Genomic DNA, 10,378 nt, shown 5'->3' on the forward strand with positions numbered 1-10,378 from the left:
ACTTTGAGAAGGAGTAAGATGAAAATAACATGGGTTGGCATCCTAAAATATAATTTGAGTATGACTTATTGCCCTCTATTCCTTTGGAAATTGTATATATATATATATATATATATATATATATATATATATATATATATATATATATATATATATATATATATATATATATATCAACAAAAGGAACATGAACAATTTTATTTCTTAGAGGGGGGGGGGGGGGGTACCTATTCAGCTGATAGCAGTGAAAATCCATGCCAAGTCTGGTCGATCAATGTAGACCTGTGGTGTCTATAGGAATGTGTCCTAAATCCCACCAAGTGTTGTTTTAGGAATTGTCGCACCACATACTTATGATGTCCGTGTTTCGATATATCCCATTTATTCATAGTTGATGGCAGAATGGACAGCCCAGGACATAGTGCACAATATTGCGCGAGCAGGGGATGTGTTGGAAGCAGAAGTTGTAAGGAAGAAAGAAACCAAGCTGAGTAGCTCTGTAATGGAGAAGGAAGGGTTTGTCAGGGCTATGGATTTCCTGAAAAAAAAAAAAAGGAATCAGTGCAACAGAAGTGGTCAAAGATGCCCTTGTTGCACACTTAAGTACAAAGTGCTGTTTAGGTCTTACTTTAATAATTAGAAAGCAAATTTAGTATGTGAAATGTATCTACATGTATGTGATTATTTACTTGCAATTCTTGCTATTTTTTTGTTATATCTCTCTATATATTTAGCTAAATTTTTCTTATTTCAGAAAAAAAATGAATCGGGATAAAACATTCGTGGGACATTTGGCATGGGACAAAAATCTTGGAAAGAAGATAATCACTGTGAGTAGATATGCATGAGAACAACACAAACTATTGCACCATTTTCCATATCTTCAGGTAGAAAAAATAAATGAGTTTTTTCCATCATGGACATTTTCCTTTTTAATAGAGTTATGCATTAAGAATTAAATAGCTGTCTTGCAATTTTATATTTTAGGCTGAACAGACAAGGAGGACAAGAGATCTGGTTGCATGGACCAAAGGCATATTACACTATCACTTTTGGGAATGTGAGCAAGACCACAGATAATATTTGTTGAGATAATTCTGCAGTTTAGTGTTGTGTTTATTTATTTATTCACCATTTAGATATTGCTCCGGCATCTCAAACTTTTTTAAATCAACGGAAAGAATTCTTTTTTTTTTTTTTTTTTTTTTTTGGTACTTTCGTTTGGCCTTTCTTCAGCACCGTTTATTTTTAGTAAAATACTTAGACGTTTAGTTGGGTATTGGAGAAAAATGGAATCCCCATTGTTGTTTATTTAGATGACGGTATTGTGTCTGAAAATTCTCTAGAAAAATATATTACATTTAAAACTACATTCTAAAAAAATTAAAATGGATCTGTTTAAAGCAGATTTTGTTTTAAACATTGAAAAAAGTAAATTAGAACCAGTCAACAAATTGGAATGGTTGGGGATTATTTGGGACATGGAAGTAAGGGGATTGTTTATTCCCGAAAGAAGGCTTTCTACATGTACTAGTAATACTCTGTGTCTTTTAGACGAATTGGTTTCAGATTTACCGTATATAACAGCTATAAAATTGGCGAGGGTTACAGGTAAAATTATTTCTGTTTTATTATTATGTCTCCATTGATTGGAAATGTATCTAGATAAATAACTAGAGGAAGTATTGGGATTTTAATATTAATATTAAAGACGAATGTCTTGCATTAAAGAATTAATTTTTGGAAAGACAATTTAGTTTTCTTTTTTTTTTTTTAAATGAGAAAAGTCTACGTGTACAAAGCTTGCCTAGTAAGTTAAAAACGGTCTATTCAGATGCCAGAAAACCCGGTTTGGGACCATTTGTTTTAAATACGAATAAGTTTTTCATATTTAAAGGGATTTAAAGTAGATGAATAATTGGTCATCTGTTTATAGAATTTAAAACTCACTTTCTTCGAAGGAGAGATAAACAGACGATCACTGGATCATTGATATAATGGAGATGGCTTTGTTTATGTATTTCTTAGACCGATTTTGATGAATTTTTCAGGAACTGTACGAAGTGGGCCAAGGAAGAGATGATTATTTTTTGGTGGTGATCCGGATCAATAATCAATCAAAAATCAATAATAATAAAAAATCGCTGCCTTGGCGGAGGTCTACGCTCTAGTTATCAATGGGTTATCGATACAACATGCTGTAATGGAGTTCTGCAACATTGAAGGAAGGAATGGAAGAAATGGCCATTAGGATCACAATCATTGATCAATGACAGTTAACATGGACATGATTATTGTCCAGGATGAACAGAGATTATGGGAACGATTGCTAGAGTTTTGTTTTCAAAAATTTTCTTTTTTTCCTTTTTCATGTTTTCTTGATAATGCTATCCTCCAAGACGTGGAGGTTACAAGCAATAAAAGTTTGAAGGCTTTAGCAGATTCATTACCAGATGTCATTTTGAAGTCAAGAGCAGACAACACAGTGAGATAATATTCTTTCGGCTTCCAAAAATGGCTTGAACGGTGTAATACGATCGGTGTGACCTCTTTCTTTACAGCGAAAGACTCGATTGTTGCTTTTTATCTTCAAAATTTGTCACAAACTTGTAATTATTCTGCTGCGGTTTAGACATCTTTTTACACTTTAAAATGGTTTCATGGTACAGCCAACTGTAAGAAAAATCCGAAATTGCGAGTCAAAATTCGTTATTGCAGTGAAGGAAGCATCTCAGAGACGGAAAGATCATAGAGTAACAAAAAAGGAACCTGTAACTGCTAAGCACATTTCTCAATTGGTTACTAATTTTATGAGTTCTGAAGTCACTTTGAAGGATCTCCGAGTACTTTCCGTTTGTTTGATTTCATATGCTGGATTCTAATGCAGGGACTAAAGACAGACTGTTTAAGAAACACGGTAGATGGCGATCTGAAAACACAAAAGACGGTTATGTTAAGGATACTGTCGAAGAAAGATTATTAGTTTCTAAAAATTTGGGAATTTAATTTTTTTTACTTGTCTTCCTCTTTTTTTTTGCTATTTCAAATGTTTTACTTCAGTTTGGCTTCTGTGGCAAGTACTACAAGTTTTAATTGTTGCTTTTTATTTATTTGAATCAAGAGTGAAGAGATTACAAATTATTTATGAAATTGAATAGATAAATAAGAACATAATATTAATTTGTTTCACATTGCGCTCCTTCACACACACCCCCTCCCTTCTCTTGGGTACTTTTCCTTCTCTCTGTAATGTTTACGATCTTTTGTGAATACGACCAGTGTTAAAAAAGGTAAATTTATTAGTATCTCTAAAATCTTAAATTGATAACTTCAATAACTTCCCTTAATCATGGTTATTTTTATTTAACTTTGACCACGGACCCGCAGAATCTTCGAGCGGGCCAGTTTATGTCTATTACTTACAATCGACAGCCAGGGGGGCGTACAATACAATATATTTCATCCTACGCAAAGCTACTCCCCGAATGTATGAGCATCATCATTTACTTGTTATACCTATCTTCATTGCTATTTTTAGTTTTTGATTTAATATAAACTAGTTGTCCTAGAAAAATATTATGTATGGTGACAAATAGGTCTACGCGGGTAATAGCCTTGTCACAATAGTAAAATAATATTCCATAATTTCGCCGTTCTTTGAGACCAATTTCCACAGCAACTCCTCAAATGTGCCATGCACTGTACCAGTTGTAATTTGCATAAGAAAAAGTCGCGCATCGCAGTGCAAGCTATGCTCCTGGTTGGTCACTGGATAGCTAGACCCTGTAAGAAGACGACCTGCATTCATTGGTGGTTGGAAGGGTATCACGTGATACGTCAAAAGATGCGCACGCACGTCAGTCATTTGACGTTTTGCCGTCGAAGAGTGAACATCGAAAGTGAGCTCCCGGCGACGTCTTCCTGCGTCTTCGTCCAGTAAAGCATTGGCGCAACTGTGTGCGATGCATTGTTTATTGGGGCATTTGCGTAACGTTACGCCGACTTTGTTTCATTATGTATAAATGTATATAAATATAAATATGGATGCTACAAACTAATAATGAAACACTTGAAAAAATGTGCAATTTAAGATCAACAAACCGACGAGTAGAGTTGTAAAATGTCACCGTGGCATATGTATCACATCTCTGTCAGTGTGTAGGCCTACTATCCTATATACCTGTAGTGACTGTAGCTTGGGCAGAGTAAAATTTGCTGGCAATGTTGATTTGTTATTGACTTTAATTTTTCTGTGTATAATTGATAATTTCTTGTTTGAATAAGAATAATAATTAACTCTAGAAATTAAAATAGTAAATTATGACAAGTTGATAATTCAGATAACTATAAGAAAGGGCATGTGACAAAGTTTTTTTTTTTTTTTTTTTTTTTTTTTTTTTTTTTTTTTTTGTGGAAAGTAAGCTTGACCAAAGTTTAAGGCAAAGAAAATGTAAAATGACAAAATTATCATAAACAAATGGAAGAACTTTGATATGATTATAAACTTTTTATTTCACATATTTCATAAAAACATAATTAACAGTATATTTTATTTCTTATATTTTTCTTATAAATTTTATAACTCATTTAACTATTCACAAAATATTGAAATAATATAATAATACTTTTTAAATGATTTAAAAGGGTGACAACCTACAAATACATACATAGCACAGGCAAGACTGAAATCCTGATAGAATTCAGATTACTTTAAATTCGTCTTAGTCAGATTTTAATATCACTTTTTTTAAAACTATAAAATATGCCTTGAATTTCAAGTTAGTTTGCTAGATGCGTACATTACTCAGAGTGAGAAATCATGGTAAATGCATATAATAAGAGACAGAAAATGTAATGTATTATCAACATTTACAAATCCTCATATCTGACAGAAATCACAATAAACGAAGTTTTTCCAAGATCTGCAGTATTTAATTTTCTCCAAGTTCATGAGACTTACTACTCACTTTACTTAATTAATCAAAACTTAACTTACAAAAGATGAGGGGAATTCTCTATGCAGATAATACAATATTTGATATTGTGACAAACTACTAATTTAACATTTGATGACTGAGTAATTAAAAAGCAATCATGTTTATTACAATGTCACACTCCATGAAGGCACAGATTTTGGAAATAACAAACATCATTCCTGTTATCTCAAGTCTCTAATTTCAGCTACAATCCATAGGCGGTATCCCATTATGAGGTTATAAGCTGTTTCCATTCCCTGAAATTAAAAAGCAGTAAATGTTTTATATTTGATATTATTATTATTTAACTGGATAAGGCTTCAACTTTTTAGGTAACCTGTTACCATTATACTTAAATATGATTTCAATTTTTATGATAGTAAGATTAAAATGAAAGTTTAGGCAAAACAAACACAGAACATGTTTTTGTCAATGTTAACGAAATAGATGAGCAATGGAAACATAAGTCACAAGTTTACAACTATGGTATTCCGATGAATTACTTCTCACCTTTATAGTGCACAGCATTTCAAAAATAAAAATTGTAGTCCATGCTGAAAAAGATATGAGACTTATCATCAGTATTTAAAAAAAATGTTTATTTGATATGTACTTGAGCCAATTACTGTATGTGGCATAAAAGAGTGCTATTATATGGAGCTACAGTTGAGATATAATAGGCTCTTGTACATCATACACAGTGAATGACAAGTAGTTGTAACTGACTAATACCATGACTAGCCCTTCAACAGTTGTAGGAATGTGCTTGTATAGTGATCAATTTGCACATTATGCTTTAAAATACAGACAAGCATGTAAGTGATATACAAGTGCAATTATGCTGTTGTTATACATGTAAATGCTGGCTGTGGGATAACCAAAACAGTACTTTGGCATGCACTATATACAGCCTATAATTCTCAAGATCCTGGGGTGCCATTGGGTGCCATAGGCTCTTTTTGCTAACCAATATCTAAGCAACATTTCTGACAATTTTGAAAATAATTGTCCGATTGCTTTTTCAGATATTTGATTTGAAAGACGGGGTCTGCGTGATCCAAATTTCACTCAAACAAAAATGGCCGTAATTTGCCATGGCACTGCATTGTCTATATATCCCAAGACCCAGGGGTGCTGTCAGTTGCAGGCTACATATTATGTAAAAAGGTACACGAAAAACGTCAGATTAAGATTTGGAAAAAATCTACCGTTTACTTTTTCAGATATATGCTTTTTAATGAGGGAGTTTAACATTATAAAGACGCATTCCTACAAAAATGGTCGTAATTGGGTATGAAGGATTATACCGTCTATACCTCTAAAGATCCAGGGGTCCCATCGGGTGCCATCGGCACTTTTTGTCAACAAATAAATGAGCAACATTACTGAAAAGTTGGAAAAAAATCGTCCGAGTGCTTTTCGAGATATTTCACTTGAAAGAAGGCTTGTGGTGTGAAAACTTCAGTTTACAATTGTCAAACTACATATGAAGCTATGCCTAGTTTAAATTGTCATAAAAACATATACAGACCAAACACTTGAAAATCACTTCACATGAGTTAAGTTGAGATGGTACTGATCGTTGTAAATAGTAAAATGCTTTTAAAATACCCACCAAATTTATGTGCATGCCTCCTAAATAAACGATCCTCCCCGGTGCGTCGAACGTGCCATTTTGTTTACCTATAACGGAGTGTAAAATTCCTGCTTTTTTCATTGGCTCCCGAAAATCACATGATACCCTTCCACCCACCACTGACCTGCATTGAAAGTTTTCAAGTGGGTCGAGTCCATTCGATTTGAGGGGTGACAGGTGGGACGAGTCCATTCCATTTGAGGGGTGACAGGTGGGGCGAGTCCATTTCATCTTAGGGGTGACAGGTGGGGCGAGTCCATTCCATCTGAGGGGTGACAGGTGGGACGAGTCCATTCCATTTGAGGGGTGACAGGTGGGGCGAGTCCATTCGATTTGAGGGGTGACAGGTGGGGCGAGTCCATTCCATTTGAGGGGTGACAGGTGGGACGAGTCCATTCGATTTAAGGGGTGACAGGTGGGACGAGTCCATTCGATTTGAGGGGTGACAGGTGGGGCGAGTCCATTCCATTTGAGGGGTGACAGGTGGGACAAGTCCATTCGATTTGAGGGGTGACAGGTGGGGCGAGCCCATTTCTTTATATCAAAGGATCAATTTATTTTAATTATGATTTTAATGAGACATTTTCAAACATATCAGAATATGCAGTTCTAAGTTTTGGGTGGAGGAGCAAATTTCATTGTTCCCATTTCAAAAGTGTGTCAAGATCTCTTATATTTCCGTTTTAATTTAAAATTGAAGTGTTCGTCTGATGAGATGGTCGTGAAATTTGAAACAATTTTCTCTAGCAAACCAAAAACCTTAGAATATGGACTTATATTAAATTAAGAAAATTTTATCTGGGAGGATGAACTAATTTATAAATAGATATTAAAAAACCCGTCTCACTATAAAAAATGTAGGACAGATTTTTAAAAAAGCAATATCGTAAATTCATACAAATTGTATTTATAAATGTGGGCTGTTGGAAATCCTGTAGATGTATTCTTAAAATGCTCTCAATTATTTACAAAATACTGGGCATATTAACAAAACTTTTAATCCTTTCGATTTACGACATCCTCTGTTACTGGAGAAATCATCAATCCCAAACACAATGCTTACAGATCAGTTTTAGCAGATTTAATTAGAAAGTGCTCAATCAATAATATCTTTACAATTTTACCCCTAACCCTCTTTTATTATTATTATTAATATTTTATCATCATTTCATATGGAAGTGAATAAGAAAACAAGGAATGACAAACGTATTTATTCAATTTTAAAACAAAAGATGCATGGATGTGCGTAGGGTTCCAGAGGGTGAATGACAGGCTTGGTTGCCTGCAGCCAGGTGCCGTGCAGTTCTCAGTATCTCAGTGGACTTCTGAAATAAGAAAGTAATGTTAACAATATCTGACTTGTCCATAGTTCAGGCTCAGATAGCACCCCAAAAAAGCAATCGATTCTATGTTGCCTAACGCCACATTTAAGACCTGAAGTTAGTAATAAAGATATTTCAGATATCTTGCTTTGAAAAAAAAAAAATATTGAAAACACTCCTCTAGTTTGTGTAGGTTATCACTATTTATTTATTTTACCTACTATATAAAGTTGTAATATCTAAAATCGCTTTGCATCACGCGTTTGGGAACCATATTTCGCTTTAGAATAAATCATTTCCCCGTGTTTCAACACTGCTTACAAGCATTTTACAGGTACATGTATAATAAAATTAACAAACCTACTAAAACTGACTATCGTTCATGGGGCACGCTTGTCTTAGGATCAAAAGCTCGGAACTGTGACAAATACGGTACCATCATGTAAATATGTCCGTGATCTTTGTGGTAATATGCCCATTTACTAATTTGCTAAATAATATTTTGAGTGGCATAACAGAAACGACAGGCGACAGCGACAACAAAGAGTAGTAACATACCCGTAAATACTCGTCGCAAATTTCTTTGCATTTTTCTACTCTCTTTCTATCAACTGACATACGATACTGAAGAAAAAGTGCTACTTACGAAACATGCATTTGCTTCTACGCCTCATACGACTGCGTTGCGACTGCACCCGCACGTTGAACATTGCGTCTTCACCTAGCTGTGTCCTACTGCCTACTGAGCATTCGGAAATACAGCTCGCACTACGATGAGCAAGTAACTGTTATGCAAATTACAGACAGGCATGGCTCATTTCAGGCGAGGGACTGTGGTTGAAACTGTTCACGAATGTTCACGGTCTAATACATGTACATGGCGGATAAAGAGGGAGTGTCAGGGGGGATCCAGACCCCCTCCTCCCTTCGATTTCTGATAAAAAAATTACACCCAAAATCTATAGCTGAATAATAGTTATAAACCGTATCAAATGGAGATATTTTCCCTCTAAAACACCCTTTTTCGTGGCCCTCGAGCGTGCCCCAGACATAACTCCAAAGGGGTGAGGGTCGGCCTTGCACTCCGAGGCCTTGTCAATCCGTAAAAAAAAACACCACCACCCTTCCAAAAAATCCTGGATCCGCCCCAGATGTACATGTGGATTTGACTTATTCATTCACACATTAATTGATCAATAAGACCACGGGCGCTAATATACATGTATATTCCATAATACTGTAAAATGTATTCATAAATTACTGTTGTACGCGCACCGATACTCCCCCTCGTCGTTATACAATTTTCATACATAACTGTCATTGTAACTCAACGATATTATATTTAAAATAGGCCATGTAAATTTGAAAAGCTGTCGCTAGGATCGAGGCCTACCAATGAAATCTAAATATTTTCAAGAACTTTTACTGGGCATAAATACGATTTAACCCGATTTATCAAAAGCCAATTGCCACCTCTATATCTCGACTTTTCAATAAGAAACTAGGTAGCATCTAAAAGCTTAAAGCTTCAAAAATTTTGAGACCATAACAGAGTCAGCCAAGGGCACGTTTCGGTGCCACATTTGATTACGTCATGATGGATATTTACAGGTGAAGGACCAGAACAGTCTGTCGGAAACAATATAGAAACAAGGAGTCTGTTGTAACTCATTGGTAGAAATAAGAGACTGAATTTGATCTGAGGACCAGGATAGATCCGTAAATGACGCGTGTCCCATTCACTGTTCCTGAATTCTAAAATCTAGAGTAAAAATATGTACTTAAGCATTGTAGCAGGACGTAAACCAATCCACTTCAAGAGGACCCCATATCTTATCAAAATGTGAGAATAATTCTTTAGAAATACCCCAATTGTCAACATCCACACTTCTACTTATATAATTTGCATGGGTATTCTCTTCTCTCAGTATCCTTTCATTTCTATTGAATAACTCCATTAGAAGAAAAACATCTAAAATAATAGGTTGTAATTTACTCCTCATGCTACTTTTTTCTTTAATGTTTACAACATCTTTGCTATCAGAAAACCACTTCAATCTCAAAACACTCAACGTGTTTGCCATGGAGAACAGGACCCTGAAAACAGCTATCAGTTCTCTGTAAGTAGAGCTCTCCGTCGCTTCGTCAGCTGACCATTCCCCGCAACACACCCTTTCAGGTGTCTCCACACAATATCCTCCAAACCCAGTACTACTAGCATCAGAATAAACTACCTTATTGCACTGAGGTGAAAACTGTAAAATTCTGATTTACTACACCAAGGTCTAATTTGACTGCATGCTTTCACACACATTTTCTGATTCTAAGAAAAAGCACTTGAAATAACCATGCTAATATAATTTGTCATTAGTTGCGTTACACTTCCCAACACATGAGACATAGTATAATCCGACCGACATAGCCAGACCTCTGCTCACTTTCGT

At 35.1% G+C, this 10,378-nt stretch overlaps 1 long non-coding RNA gene across 1 annotated transcript; it reads right to left on the reverse strand.

Moving 5' to 3' along the window:
• Positions 1-4,600: 4,600 nt before the first annotated feature.
• On the reverse strand, positions 4,601-10,088 carry LOC147759250 (uncharacterized). The gene is made up of 3 exons (XR_015331647.1): positions 6,592-10,088; positions 5,487-5,530; positions 4,601-5,233 (listed from the first exon to the last, which is right to left on the reverse strand). It is a non-coding gene; the product is annotated as an uncharacterized LOC147759250 (long non-coding RNA).
• Positions 10,089-10,378: the final 290 nt, after the last annotated feature.

This window comes from Lingula anatina, unplaced genomic scaffold (genome assembly GCF_051362555.1).
Source record: "Lingula anatina isolate TDL-2025a unplaced genomic scaffold, LinAna3.0 unanchor82, whole genome shotgun sequence".
In the NCBI taxonomy this organism is placed as follows: Eukaryota; Metazoa; Brachiopoda; class Lingulata; order Lingulida; family Lingulidae; genus Lingula; species Lingula anatina.